Here is a 15,107-nt window from a genome sequence, read left to right on the forward strand (position 1 = left end):
AGGTAAGTGGGCGGGCCGCCAGGTATGTACACATATTCTTTTGTAAAAACCTAATAAGAACTCACTATGCTCTACACATTACAGTAGAGCAAGTTCACCATATCGTCGTGCTCTTCTTCTCGCACTCTCTCTCACGTCGCACTTCCGCTCATACTCCTTTAGAGTCAACTTTTTCTCATGGATTGACAATTATATTTGTGGTTCTCGCTATGTCTCCAATAAGATAGGAGTGAGGCTAGACACCTGTCCTACAAGTACACGGGAAGATGTTCGCTGCAAATGAGTATAACCGAGACCTAAAAGAATCTTTTTAAAATATTAAGGATGCTATATCTATCTCGCAACAAAGGCAAAAGGTTGTTGCTGATAAGCATAGAAGAGCCCAAGCCTTTAAACAAAATGACCGGGTCTTACTTAAGTTTCCCAAGTCTTGATTAAGGCACATGACGGGCAAGAATCCTACGAGACACTAAAAGTACCATGCTAAATGAGGATAAAAGTACTATGGTCCCTTCCAGATTCTTAGACCAATCAATGACATGGCCTATCAACTCAAGTTTCCCAGTCATAGGTTCATACACAATGATTTCCATGTGAACCTATTAAAGCCTTACAAAGGAGAGCCACCTCAATAACCAACTATTGAAGACTCACCAGAGATCAAGGACCAAGAAGAGGTGATGCAACCTGAGTCCATTCTTCGACATGAAGACAAGGTGTTGAGAGGCTGTAAGATTATCCGGACGATATCTTATTAAGTTTAAGAGCTATCCTTTTGAAGATGCTAGTTGGATGTAAGGCATACAATTAAAGGATAACTTAAACCTTAACAATGCTTATGATGCTTCCCTAGAGTAAGCAAATGTACAAATGTTGAAATGAAAAAATGTTTTGTCTTATAGGACTCTCTTTTTCTTTATAGTGCACACATATTAATGAGTATGCATGATTAAAATCATGTTTGTGGAGATGACGTCTCTTGAATACCAAGTAGAGCTTCTCACTCTACTATGGAAGATTGATACGGACTAATGTGCAGACATGGTTGCAGCAGCTAACTCTCTCAAGCACCAAATGGACTAGTCATCCATTCTGGGATGTTGTTGTCGGGTAAAATAGGGATCCTCTACCCGCGAGCAAATGGACTAATGACTAGGCTTTATCTTCTCTACCTCATAGTCAAGGAAAACTATGACTTCAAGAGAGAGGTAATGTCATAATAAATAATATCTAATTCTCCTAAATGATTTTCTCATGTTAAATTGATCATGTAATATGGGGAAGTACAAGGGAAGGAAAAGCTAGAATATTGGCTAGGTTGGCAGACCGATCACAATAGGGATCCAAAGGAGGGAAAATAGGGATCCAAAGGGGGGCCATCTACAAAAGATGAATGTGCATCAATGGGCTTCAAAGACCTTAAGGTTAAGCCCATTAAAACTTCCAAAATGCTAAGGCTCCATAGTTCAAAGTTAATCTCCAATGGTCAAACTATAGGAAAATTGGATGCTTGTGGGAAGACTCAAAAGTCTTCCCACATCCCTATCTAGGAGGGGGTGAGCCATATTAGTAGGGGATGAGAGAGAAACTCACACACACTCTTCCAAGCTCCTTTTACACAAAGGGCATAGTGGACACATGTCAGCTTCCTAGCCCAGTTGCCCCTAAGGTATTCAAATCCTGTTGAATGGCCATAGAGGTGGACCAATGAGAATAAGGCTAGAGTAAATCTAGTTTAATTCACTTAAAAACATTTGATGAAAGAAAAAATAAATATTAAGCTCTCTATAAGTCTATTGGATAGTCTCCTAAGGGGTCCAATCAACATTCAACAGCCCAATGGCTTGCCTGATTCCTATTGGCCAGAAGACCAAGAGGTCCAATGAGAGATTATTGATTTATTTAGATACCTAAAGCTCTCACAAAAGGGGAAAGGGGGACACATGTCACAAGTCTACCACTTATGCTTCTTAATTGTCATTGGCGAAGATTTGCAGGGGCCAATAGGATGCCTACATGAGTAATTAGCAAGAGGGGGCAAGGCATTATCACACACATACTCACACAAGCTCATGTGTGAAGAAAAAAATACTATCTCCTTCTCAAGCTTTAATGGAAATATCATCATCTACTCCAAACTTGTGAGAAGGGAGGCCTACACCAACAGCTCTTGGCTTTGTGATGCAAATCCAACCAAGAGCCAAGATCCAATGCATGCTCATCTCCTCTACCATGCTAATTACTAAGATATTCTAACCTATTAAGGTTGAGTATGTGAGGAGAAATACTTCTTTCTTGTAAGAATACTCCTTCTTCCTCTCAATCTACTCTCATACCCTGCTAGCTCTCACCATCTTCAATGGTGTGTGAGGTCTTGGGTCTGAGACCGTGAGGGAATTGATGTTGTGTTTTCAAGTGTAATCTTGGTGCTTGAAGCTTCCATCATCATGGCACCCGCAAGTTATTGAAGAAAGACGAAGTATTGTATTGTAAAATGTCTCTCATGATGGTGGGAAACCTATAATACAAAGCCTTTTAAAGGGGGGACCGGCTCCACGAAATTCCGGTACTCAATTGTTATCAATAGCTTAATTTCTCTCTCTTTTTGAAGTTTTGTTCATGCCTATCTAACTAGGAGTTATGATTTTGTTTCTCTCTCCATCCAAGCACTCTTGGTATGCTCACTAGGAATCTATTCTTAATAAAATGCTCACTATGTCTATGCTATTTTTTGCTACACACAAGTTTCTAGACCATTAAATGTTACACCTTTTTTTTTGCAAGAAATTATGCACTATAAAGTTTTCTAAATGAGCTTAAATCACAAGATGCCTACGAGTTTGAAACCTTGAAAAGTTCTTAGTTGATGGGTATTGACCTATAGATACATTATAGACCCTAAGTTTTGCCCCATAACCTCATCATGTTAATGAAAGAGGCCTTGAAAGACCAAAATTTTCCTCTTTGTCAGCATTTTCAAGATTTTATTATTTTTAATAACAAAAATTTAGTCCCATAACTAAGTTATCAAGCTTAACTTCTTGCTATAATAAGATTTTTCCAATCCATGCACATTGAAATCTATGAAAAATCTTATTTTGATAAGAGTTATATTCAATTTAAGGAAGGCAACCCTCAAAACTAACCAGGAATTTTCAATGTTTGTCCTTGAAAATACACTAAAGGCCGGTTTTCTATGAACACTATATCCAAATAGGTTGTTGTTTGACAAATCAAGCTGCTTTATGATCCCTATCTTTGATAGCCCAGAGGGGATAGGGCCTTGAAGGTGGTTATGGTCTAGGTGGAGAATGGAGCATTGGATTAGGTTGCCTAGGTTGAAAGAGATGGTGCCTATAAGCTTGTTTTAGCCAACATAAAAGTGTTAGGTTACCTCCAATGAATCTTGCAGGGTTAGAAATGTATTAAGGAAATATTTTGGGATAAAAACGTGTACTATTGAGCCTTTGCAAGTTTGAAATTTGCTCAACTTTTAGGGCCGAACACCCCTCATCATAACCAAAGAGATTAAGTGTCATAATAACTAATATCTAATTCTCCTAAATGATTTTCTCATGTTAAACTTACCATTTAATAAGGGGAAGAGCCAGGGGAGATAAAGCTAGAATGTTGGTTAAGTTGGTAAACTGGCCACAGTAGGGATCCAAAGGGTGGGCCATCTGCAAAAGATCAATGTGCAACAATGGGCTCCAAAGACCTTAGGGTTCATCCCATTAAGACTTCCAAAATGCTAAGGTTCCAAAATTCAAAGGTAAGTCCAAATGGTCAAGCTTAGTGACATTGGATGCTTTGTGAGTGTACAAAAAGTCTTTGAGTGGTCCTAGATTGATGGGGGAGAGCCCTTTTAGTAAGGGTTGAGAGAGAAACACACACACACACACACACTCATGCAAGGACCCTTACACAAAGGGAATAAGGGACACATGTCAGCTCCCTAGCCCAGTTGCCCCCAAGGTGAACTCAAATCCTATTGGATGGCCATATAGGTGGAGCAATGAGAATTAGTCTTATAGTACTTTTAGTTTGATTCATTAAAAAACATATAATAAAAGAACCAATAAGAATTAATCTCTCTACAAGATATTGGACAGTCTCCCAAGGGGTCCAATGAGCATTCAGTAGCCTAATGGCTTGCCTAATTCCTATTGGCCAAAAGACAAAGGGGTCCAAAGAGAGTTTAGTTGCATTAATTGATTACCTAAAGCTCTCACAAAAGGGGAAGGGGGGAAATATGTCACAAGACTATCACTTATGCTTCTTGAATCCTATTGGCTAAGCCTAGAGGGGTCCAATGGGATGCCTGCAAGAGGAAATAGCATGAGGGGTCGACCAAGAGAGAGAGGGGGCTGATTTTTCAAAGGTATTATTCCACTCACACTCACACAAGATCATGTGTGAAGCAAGAAGATTCTCTCTCTCTCTCTCTCTCTCTCTCTCAAGCTTTAATGGAAAGCTCATCATCTACTCCAAGCTTTTGAGAAGGGAGGCCTACACCAATGACTCTTGGCTTTGTGATGAAAATACAACCAAGATCCAAGATTCAATGCATGCTCATCTCCTCTACCATGCTAATTACTAAGCTATACTAAGCTTTTATGAGTGATTATGTGAGGAGATATATTTCTTTCTCATAAGAATACTCCTTATTTCTCTCAATCTACTCTCATACTCCGCCAGCTCTCAAAATCTTCAAATGTGTGTGAGGTCTTGTGTCTGAGACCGTGAGGGAATTGATGTTGTGTTCTATAAGTGTTTTGCCTAGTGCTTGAAGCTTCCATCTTCATTGCACTGGCTAGTTATTGAAGGAACACAAATAATTGTATTGTAAAAATGTCTCTCTTGATGGGGGAAACCTATAATACAAAGCCTTTCGGAGGGGGGACCGACTCCATGTAAGTCTGGTCCTCAACTATTGTCAATAGATTAATTTCTCTCTCTTTTGAATTATTGGTCATGACTATCTAACTAGGCGTTATTTTTTTTGTTGCTCTCTCCACCCAAGGACTCTTGTTATGCTCATTAGGAATCTATTCTAATGAAATTATCACTATGTTCATGTTATTTTCCGCTACACAAGCTACTAGGCCATTAAATGTTACATTGGTATCAGAGCACAAGGTTTCTCTTTTCTTGCTCAAGAAGGGAGGTCCTCAAGATAGCTATAAATGGCTGGTATTATTAATTGCAATTGAGTGAGTAGAAAAGGGATTTTTTAGCCTTGAAATGCGCTTGCCTTTGTGCAGATAACGGAACATCACCGTCAAGAGCTATGGTCTCAATAGTGGTGTCCTACGGGGCTTGCCTATGGATTAACCAGTATTGAGCTATTAGAAGCTTGACAGGAGCCGGTGTTTTTTTGTTGTTGAAAGACCCTCTCTTCTATTCCTTGCTATTAATGGTATTCAAGCCACGGGTATACTATCTTGAGTTCTTTTCTAAAGGGGTAAAGAGGAGTAGTAACTAGGGCTTGAAGTGCCAAAGTACACCTAAAAAAATTCACCTTAAAGTTGTTAGAATGGATGACAATAGAGAAGAGAGTGAAATTAATGTTGATAGCTTTGATTTTGCTAATGAGTATGCTCCTATGGTTGTTAACTACCTTGTTTCTAGGCTTCAACAAGCCATGGGCAATCCATCCCTCCAAAGTGAAGTGCAATGGTAGCTACCTACTCATGGGATTCTCCAAGCTCTCCACAATGAAGAGAGAGTACCTAGGAAGCCTCCTTGAGAGACTTCCAAACGAGGCCTCTCTCCGATTCGGGAAGAATAAGAGGATCCATATGAAGGGCTCAAAAATTTCTTCTTGATGACGCATCTCCTTCTCAAAGGCCCCCATCGAAGGAACGAAAAAGAAGTGAGTCTCCTGCCACCTTGGCGAAAATGGCTCCATGAAGAGGGCGGGCAAAATTCTCTCCGTCACCTCCTAAACGGAGAAGGCCATCGCACACTTCTCCACACCATAATTCAAAGAGGGATGACAAAAGTTAAGAGAAGAAAAAGGCTAGAAAGAGGCCACCCTCTTCTCCATATTCTTCATCCTCTTCCTCTTATGAAGAAAGTGATGGTGCAGACAAAGAGAACCAGGGCAAGAAAAAGGCGAGAAAGAGGTCACACTCTTCTCTATCTTCCTCAAATTATTCATCTTTTGAAGAAAGCGATGGTGCAACTTTTGAACCATAAAACAGAAGAGGCCATAGGAAATCCTATGCCACGTGGAAGAGGTTGTCCGAGGTCAAGAAGTTCAAAGAGGGAGGAAAGAGCATCTCTTTCCTTACGTACAATGCCACCTTTGGTGCTACGAACAAAGTTTTGGCCTTTATCCAACAATTTGATGAGGCGTTTGGAGATGAGGGCTTCACGGAGTCCTCTAAGCTACGCCATGTATCTATGCACTTTCAAAAGTCCACCAGGCAATGGTGGTCTAGCCTACCGGCCAACAGTAAAGCTCCATGAACATGGAAATATTTAAGAGCTTCCATTATGAAGTAGGTTTTGGCCACCGATGCCAAAGACAAGGTACTCACCGAATGGCAAAGCTTGAAGCTCTCTCCCTACAAATCAATCCACAAATATGTAGACGAGTTTTGGGATTTACATCTCAAAGACACTGTCTTCAAAAACATAGGATTTTGGAGAGCAAGAAAAACAATTTTGTGCGGGCTTAGCTGAAGAAATGGCGAATTATGTCAATTCCCAAAAGCCATGCACCATATTTGCGGTTATACACCATACTATGTTGGCTTCTTGAATCAATTTCCAAACATGGGCTAAGAGAAATTCTAAGCCCACTGAAAACAAGGGCTACAATGAGCCTAAGGGGAAGGACAATGTCCAAAAGCCTCTTGAGGGCAATTCCAATAACAACAAATCTAAGGAGAAGGGAGTTTACAAAGGCAAAAACAAATCTCTCCTGAAGATATTGAGCATTATCACGCAAGGATAACTGTTGTTTCAAGTTCCGAAAGCAAGGGCAAGTGTACCACGATTGTCCCCAAAAGAACACCCACCATGAGCCTCCTAGAGCTACCTTGGTTAAAATCCAAGAAGAGGAAGATCACCACAAAGGATCTCCTCTATGAAATTCTTGGGGAAAGGTAAGATAACATGATGCTTTTATTCTCTTTGACCCTGGTTCTACTCACAATTTCATATCCATAGAGTTGGCCACCAAGCTAGGCATCCAATCCTATGAGATGGGAGATGTCCTAACCGCAGACATTGCTTTTAAGGGGCAAGAAGCTTCAGTCACTCCCTTAATCGGGAAATTGAGACTCCATGTCCAAAGCTATGTGGACAAAGAGGACTTATTTATCTCTCCTCTTAAGCACGAGGATGTAATCCTAGGGGCACCATGGTTTGATCTCATGGCTGCCAATGTTAAATTCCCTAAAAGGAAAATCTACTTTAAGTACAGGGAAAATGATATGTACATAGATGCCAAAGAGATGGGTAACACCATATCCACTGTCAATAAAGAGCTCTATTTCTGTGTACATGATTTTTGTTAAAGATTCTAATGCTTTAGCAAAATAAAATATAAGCAATCACAAGGAATTAGAGTTATCCAATTTTCTCAAGGGATTTCAAGATGTCTTTATTGATGACATCCCTTGTGAATTACCTCCTGAACAAGGCAATGATGATCATGCAATTGAACTTCTTCCAGGAATTTCACCATCTAATAAACCTCCTTATAGAGTTTCTCATGCTCAACAAGAGGAGATTATGCGGCAAGTGCATGAGTTAGTTGAGAAGGGCATGGTTAGGCCTAGATCATCTCCATTTTTCTCACCCGTGTTTTTATTGCAAAAGAAAGATGGCACATATCGTATGTGTGTTGACTATAGAGCACTAAATAGGATCACTATCAAGAATAGGTTTCCCGTTCCATGGGTAGGAGACCTATTTGATAAGCTACAAGGGTCGACCTACTTCAGTAGGATTGACCTAAAAAGTGGTTACCATCAAATAAGGATAGTTAATCAAGACATTGTAAAGACTGCATTTTGCATTAAGTTTGGTCTTTACGAATACATTGTCATGCCTTTTGGCTTGACCAATGCACCAACCACATTCAACCGCTTGATGGAGAAGCAACTCAGGCCACACAAAATCTTTACTGGAGTGTTCTTTTGATGATATCATCATCTACTCTAATTCACTAGACGAACACAAGCAACACCTCCAGGTAATATTTCAAGTCTTAAGAGAGAATACACTCAAGTTTTAAGTCTCAAGATGGCATCCAAATGGATCCACCAAAGCTAAAGGTAATAAAAGGATGGCCTAAACCAAGGAATCTTCATGAACTAAGAAACTTTATAGGTATGTGTGCATACTATAGACCCTTCATAGAAAAGTTCTCACAAATCGCGGGACCATTGCATGACCTAACAAAGAAAAATGTTAGGTATACATGGTGTGCTAAGGAGAACAATGCTTTTGAAAAGCTTATCTCTCAACCTGTGCTTACACTGCAGGATCTCTCAAAACCATTTGAGGTCCAATGTGATGCTTGTGGTGAGTGCCTTGGAGCTGTTTTGAATTTCATGGCCTATGAAATTCAAAGGCACGACCCTGTTGAGAAATCTCTAGGCATATATGAAAAGGAATTCCTCGTAGTTCTACATGCCTTAGACTCCTTTCGCAATTTTATTTTCATATTACTTACATTGCTGGCAAGCATAATCAAGTAGCCAATGGACTCTCAAGATGGCCGAGAGCCAATGCGGTTTCCATAGAAACTCACAATGATCTATCTTCTATGATAGATGAGTATGTTATTGATCCCGGTTTTAGAGATGTGATATAGGGAAGCAACCTAGATTGCTTCTACCTTTGCCAGTCCCTAATTCACCATGGGAGAGCATATCCATGGATTTTATATTTGGATTGCCTAACGGGAATATGTACGATAGTAGAGAGGTTCAGTAAACAAGCTCATTTTATACCTGTCAAAAAGACTATCAAAGCCCATCAAATGGAAACCCTCTTCATATCACAAATCTTCAAGTAGCATGGCTTGCCAATGTCCATTGTGCTAGATAGAGATCCTAGAATGACCAGTAATTTATGGAAGGGTCTCTTTGAGAATTTAGGGACAAGGCTAAATTTCTCATTGGCCTATCACCCGCAAACGGATGGCCAAAGTGAAATAGCTAACCTAACAATTCTTGATCTACTAAAAGCCTATGTAATGGAAGTAGATCAAAGGTCCCAATGGGAGAAGTAATTACCCTTAGTGGAGTATGCCTACAATAACAATGTACATACTTCCATGGGAAAAGAACCTTTTGAGGTAATTGAGGAAAGATCAATAAGTCCCCTACTACTTAAGGTACACGGGAAGATCTTCCTTGTAGATGAGTATAGCCGAGACCTACAAGATTCTTTCCAAAAGATTAAGGATGTCATCTCTATCTCATAGCAAAGGCCAAAGGCTGCTGCTGCTACTGATAAGCAAAGAAGAGCCCAATCCTTTATAGAAAATGATCGAGTCTTACTTAAATCTCTCAAGGCTTGAATAAGGCACATAACGGGCAAGATTCCTACGGGACACCAGAAGTACTATGCTAAGTTAGCAAAAAGGTACTATGGTCCCTTCCATATTCTTAGAACAGTCAATGAGATGGCCTATCAACTCAAGTTACCCAGCCATCGTCCCATACAAAATGATTTTCATGTGAGCCTACCAAAGCCTTACAAAGGATCGAGAGCCATCTCAAGAACCAACTATTGAAGATCCACCGGAGATTGAGGACCAAGAAGAGGTGCTGCAGCCCGAGTCCATTCTTTGATATGAAGAAAAGGTATTAAGAGGTAGTAAGACTATCCGATGATATCTTATTAAGTTTAAGAATTATCCTTTTGAAGATGCTAGATGGATGCAAGGCATACAATTAAAGGATAACCTAAACCTTGTCAATGGCTACAATGCTTCCCTAGAGCAAGCAAATGTACAAATGTTTAAAATGAACAAAGCTTTTTTCTTATAAGACTCTCTTTTTCTTTATTATGAACAAATGTGAAGTAGTATGCATGCTTAGGATCAAGTTTGCAGAGACGACGTCTCCAAAACACCAAGTAGAGGTTGTCACTCTACTATGGAATATTGATAGGACTAATGTGCAGACATGCTTGCTGCAGCTTAGGCTCTCAAGCGCCAAATGGATTAGTCATCCATTTTGGAACGATGTCATAGGGTAAGATAGGGATCCTCTACCCACTGAAAAAAGGACTGATGAATAAGCTTTATCTTCTCTATCCCATAGTCGATGGCGACTATGATTTAAAGAGAGAGGTAATGTCATGAGGGGTCAACCAAGAGAGAGGGGGGGATTGATTTCCAAAAGGAATTATTCCACACACATTCACACAAGCTCATGTGTGAAGCAACAAGACTCTCTCTCTCTCTCTCTCTCTCTCTCTCTCTCTCTCTCTCTCTCTCTCTCTCTCTCTCTCTCTCTCTCTCTCTCTCTCTCTCTCTCTCTCTCTCTCCTTCTCAAGCTTGAATGGAATTCTCATGATCTACTCCAAGCTTGTGAGAAGGGAGGCCTACACCAACAACTCTTTGCTCTGTGATGGAAATCCAGCCAAGAGCCAAGCTTCAATGCATGCTCATCTCCTCTACCATGCTCATTACTAAGCTATGCTAAGCTTTTATGAGTGATTATGTGAGGAGATATATTTCTTTCTCGTAAGAATACCCCCTTTTCCTCTCAATCTACTCTCATACCCTGCTAGCTCTCACCATCTTTGAATGTGTGCGAGGTCTTTGGTCTGAGATCGTGAGGGCATTGATGTTGTGTTTTATAAGTGTTTTTCCTAGTGCTTGAAGCTTCCATCTTCATTGCACTAGCTAGTTACTGAAGGAACACAAATAGTTGTATTGTAAAAATGTCTCTCTTGATGGGGGAAACCTATAATACAAAGCCTTTTGGAGGGGGGACCGGTTCCATGTAAATCCGGTACTCAATTGTTGTCAATAGCTTAATTTTTGTCTCTTTTGAAGTATTGTTCATGCCTATCTAACTAGGTGTTATGTTTTTTGTTGCTCTCTCCACCCAAGCACTCTTGTTATGCTCATTAGGAATCTATTCTAATGAAATTCTCACTTTGTTCACTCTTGTTACTAGGCCATTAAATGTTACATGAAGCCATACTTTGTGTATACATCTTTGTATGTATACTTAAAATACCCAGATTGGAAACCAATGATGATGGTTTCCTTTATCACCTTCGTTGCTTTCTTGGTCTACTTGCAGGGGATGATGCCCGTTAGCTCATTGCTACTAGGATCCAACCACACTAGATACATGTAGTTCTTCAATGTGGATGGAATTATTCCCTATAGAGAAATGTTGCCAAGGTGCAAAAAATTGATTCTTGGCATAAGTCATAGCTCTAACAGAATGTGACTTGTGAGATGGTTATTTGAAAGTGTTAGCCACTATAGGCTATTGTAGCTCTTGAAGATAACCACCTTGGAAAAATTATTAGGTGCCAATAGAAATATTGAGAGAAAAGAAAAAGACCACAAAGCTTGCCAATAATAATTCTTGTGAAGGCATTTGCACTAAGGTTAAGTACCTTCAACCTAGTAGAACTGGAAAGGAATTCAGAAAGAAGCCCAGTGAACTTGTTGAAGCTTACAACAAGCTTTGGGTAGTATTCCACCTGTGAGATTGTTTTTGGAGATAGAAAGCACCTCTACGTTTACTAGTTGGTTGAGGATGGTGGGAATATCTCCAATGGAGTTCAAGGAGGTGTTGACATGGTGCAAGCTTTGACATGAGTTGAGGAACGCGGGAATTGGGCCTTAATTTTAAACGAGGTTTAATAAAGTTAGATCTGAGCAATTACTAGCTATAAAGGTTTGAGGTTTGAGGTAAATAATGAGAAGGCTTTAAGAAGTGTTTTCCTAGAAAGAAGATTAAAGAAAATGCTAAGATAAATATTTAAGTTTCTTGCATTGTTTGGTACCCATAAAGATGCTGCCTAAAAGGCTATTGTCTAAGATTTCAAGCCATGAGAGAGCATCACAATGGAGGAAAACATTGGAGTAAAGAGAATTAGAGAAGTTTTTGTGGAAAAGGTCAAGCACGGTGCAGGTGTTAGTGGCGCCAAGCAGAAGTGGTCCGTTAAATTAATTGTGAGAAAGGCTAAAGTGGATGAGGGTCTTGCAATTTTAGAAGGAAATAAAGTTGAGAAAGCTACCAAAAAAGTCATCTGAGGAGAGTTCAAGGGTGGAGAGCGGGGTGCTACATGCAAAAGCAATGACTTTTGGTTCAACAATATCAAAGAAGGCATTTCCAACAAGGTGAAACTTGTGCAACTACTCTAAAACAACGAGCTTTTGAGGAGAGGAAAGCAATGCTACCCAATGGAGATGGAGCAGTGATTATTCGTGAAGATGGGGAAAAAAGGCCTGGATTTGAGTGTCACAACCAAATAAAAGTAGTGTCTAAGTGGTCAATTATTGTCTTTATTGATAATTATTTATGGCCACTTATTGATTCCATCTATGGAAGAGTCAATAGAATGTAGAGCAATAGTTTTACTTGGAGCTAATTTTGAAACTATGCTGGCATACAAGACCAAGATCACAAAAAAGACAAGTAGGATCATGATACATTGTTAATGACAAAATAGGTGATTTTGCAATAGATGATCAGCACTTCTTCAAAAACATTGGCATAGATTAAGAAAAACAAAAAAAAACAAGAAATCAACTCACTGATACTTAGGCTTACTTATTTTTTGTTGTGCCTTGAACAACTGACTGACACTAGGTTGGTCGACACAACATAAGCTTAGCCTCCCAGAAATGAAGGAATTTATTGAAGGAGTTATTTTGGGCTTGTGCTTGCACCACTTGCACTAATTAGGAGCTTCGATTTCAATAATAGTGGCTTGTTTCCATGTTGGCATTCTGCCTTATCATTGTGGGCATGGTTGGGTGTTTCCATCATGTGACTGAGAAGCAACATCATATGAAGGAATTTCTACATGAAAATGCCATGTATAAACTACCATCACTTATACATCCTCAAGAAGCATATCCCACATATCATATTTTGGCAATAAAAAATCTAGAAAAGTCACTCAGCATTAATGTCGCTTTATATATAGATACACATCTCTACAAGATATCCTATAGAGAGCTCAAGGAGGCCACTAAGCGCTTCTATGAAAAGGACATGATACGAAATGAATGCTTTAGCATAGTCTATAAGGCACCTTAGATACTCAAATTGTGGTAGCGGTTAAGAAGCACATCTATAAGATTGATGAAAAGGGTGAACCAAGGGATTTCCAAGCAGAGATAATAACAATAAGGATAATTAAGCACCCTAACCTCCTTTGTTTGTGAGTTTTCTTACCTACAAGTACATGAAACATGAAAGCTTGTATGAGTGGCTTCATGGCAACAAGAAAGAGCAAGATGATGCCAATGGCTAGTCTGCGGCTACAATGGGGCTTAGCTGGGAGAGCTAGTGTGAAGCATTTTTTGATGATAGTGTGGGCCACCCCAAAGACTTTCTAATTCTCCTTATTATTACTTTCTACCTTATACATGCACGTAAATCATTCTTATACAAAGTGTACAAAGGTGGTGTGTGCTAGATGTCTCTATGTATGTGTACTAGTTGTGCGAGTAGCCTAGTTGTGTTATTTTTTCACATAGAAGTATTGAGACTTAAAGGGGTAACTTTGTACTAAAATAAAATGAGTAAAAATGAACTTTTCTTAACTTTGGTTGTGAGTGACCTTGGGGTCCGAGTTGTGAAGAGCAAACCACATGTTAATGCAGCTTGTGGTGGTGGGTGAGGGTTGTGGAGTGGAGGTCCCCACGTGTGTGTGCAAGGGTTCTGTGGCTTGAGTTGAGAGTGTGTCTCTCCTCAAAAGGAACATGAACATGGGCGCTTACCTTTTTAATTTCACCTCTCTTCATGTGTTTTGGTGATGGAGGCTACAAAATATGGAGCTCTCTTCTACACGCATGTTAGTGACTCATTTTGTGAGTTAAAGCCCTTTGTTTGAACAATGAATGGGAGGTGTTTTCGTGACAAATTTTCTTGAACTTTGTGTTTTTTGAAATAGGACTTGATTTGGATGTGTTTGGGTCAATCTATGAGTATGTCTAGCTGAGCGCCTATGGAGCCTCTACTTGCATATGGAAGGGTGTTTGAAAAGGAGTAAAGCCCTTGGAGTTATCATGCAAAGTTCAAAGATTTTCATGTATTTTTTTCAACTTTTTTCCTTGTTTTTATTGTCCCCTTTGCGTCTTTGAGTGCAATGAAGTATAGCAGGAGTTGAAGATGTAGAGAGAGAAGCTAGTCAAGGCTAGCCTGTGTAAGCAAGGTTGAGAAAAAACTGTGAGTTGAGATCAGCCCCTTTTCTCTTGAGTGATCTACTCTCTTCATTCTCTTTTCTTTGTGCTAGTTTGAGGTGTGAAGAGGCCACTCCCCCCATCCTTCACACTAGTAATTGGCTTATAATAGCTTCACAAAAGTTTCATGTTAGCCTATTGTCACTCAAATTCAATACTTCAAGAGAGAAGCACTTTGCAAGAGACGAAGGGATTCTTCCTATAAAAGTTATTTTCAATACCAAAATTAAGTATATAATCACACAAGTTATAAGTAACAGGTGTAATTAGGCTAAGCTGGCCAACGTTGCAGTGACCCACACTCACTACACCTTTCACACTAACATAAGGAACATGAACATGACAGCTATAGATACTAAAAACCAAATTAACTAACCTTTTTAAATATATTTCTACTAACTAAAAATATTATCTGTCCACCAAGATTGACCATTTTCTATGCGCTCCCTATCTCTAGACGCTTACTTTAGTGCAAAGAATAGTTTGATTAACCTTGTGCTACATGTAATCCACTCTCGCTAGATTATCATCCACATATTTGTATTTTTTAATGACTGTATACTAAATACCATGCACATCTTGCTATAAAAATAGAGGACTAAAAGTAATTCATCTGAGAGATATTAAGAATATGCTACCACATCTTTGCTAATTTAATAGATTTTGAAGGAATTAGGTCTTAATTAGTTAAAGG

This window comes from Adiantum capillus-veneris, chromosome 27 (assembly GCF_014529385.1).
Source record: "Adiantum capillus-veneris isolate H3 chromosome 27, ASM1452938v2, whole genome shotgun sequence".
Classification (NCBI taxonomy): domain Eukaryota; kingdom Viridiplantae; phylum Streptophyta; class Polypodiopsida; order Polypodiales; family Pteridaceae; genus Adiantum; species Adiantum capillus-veneris.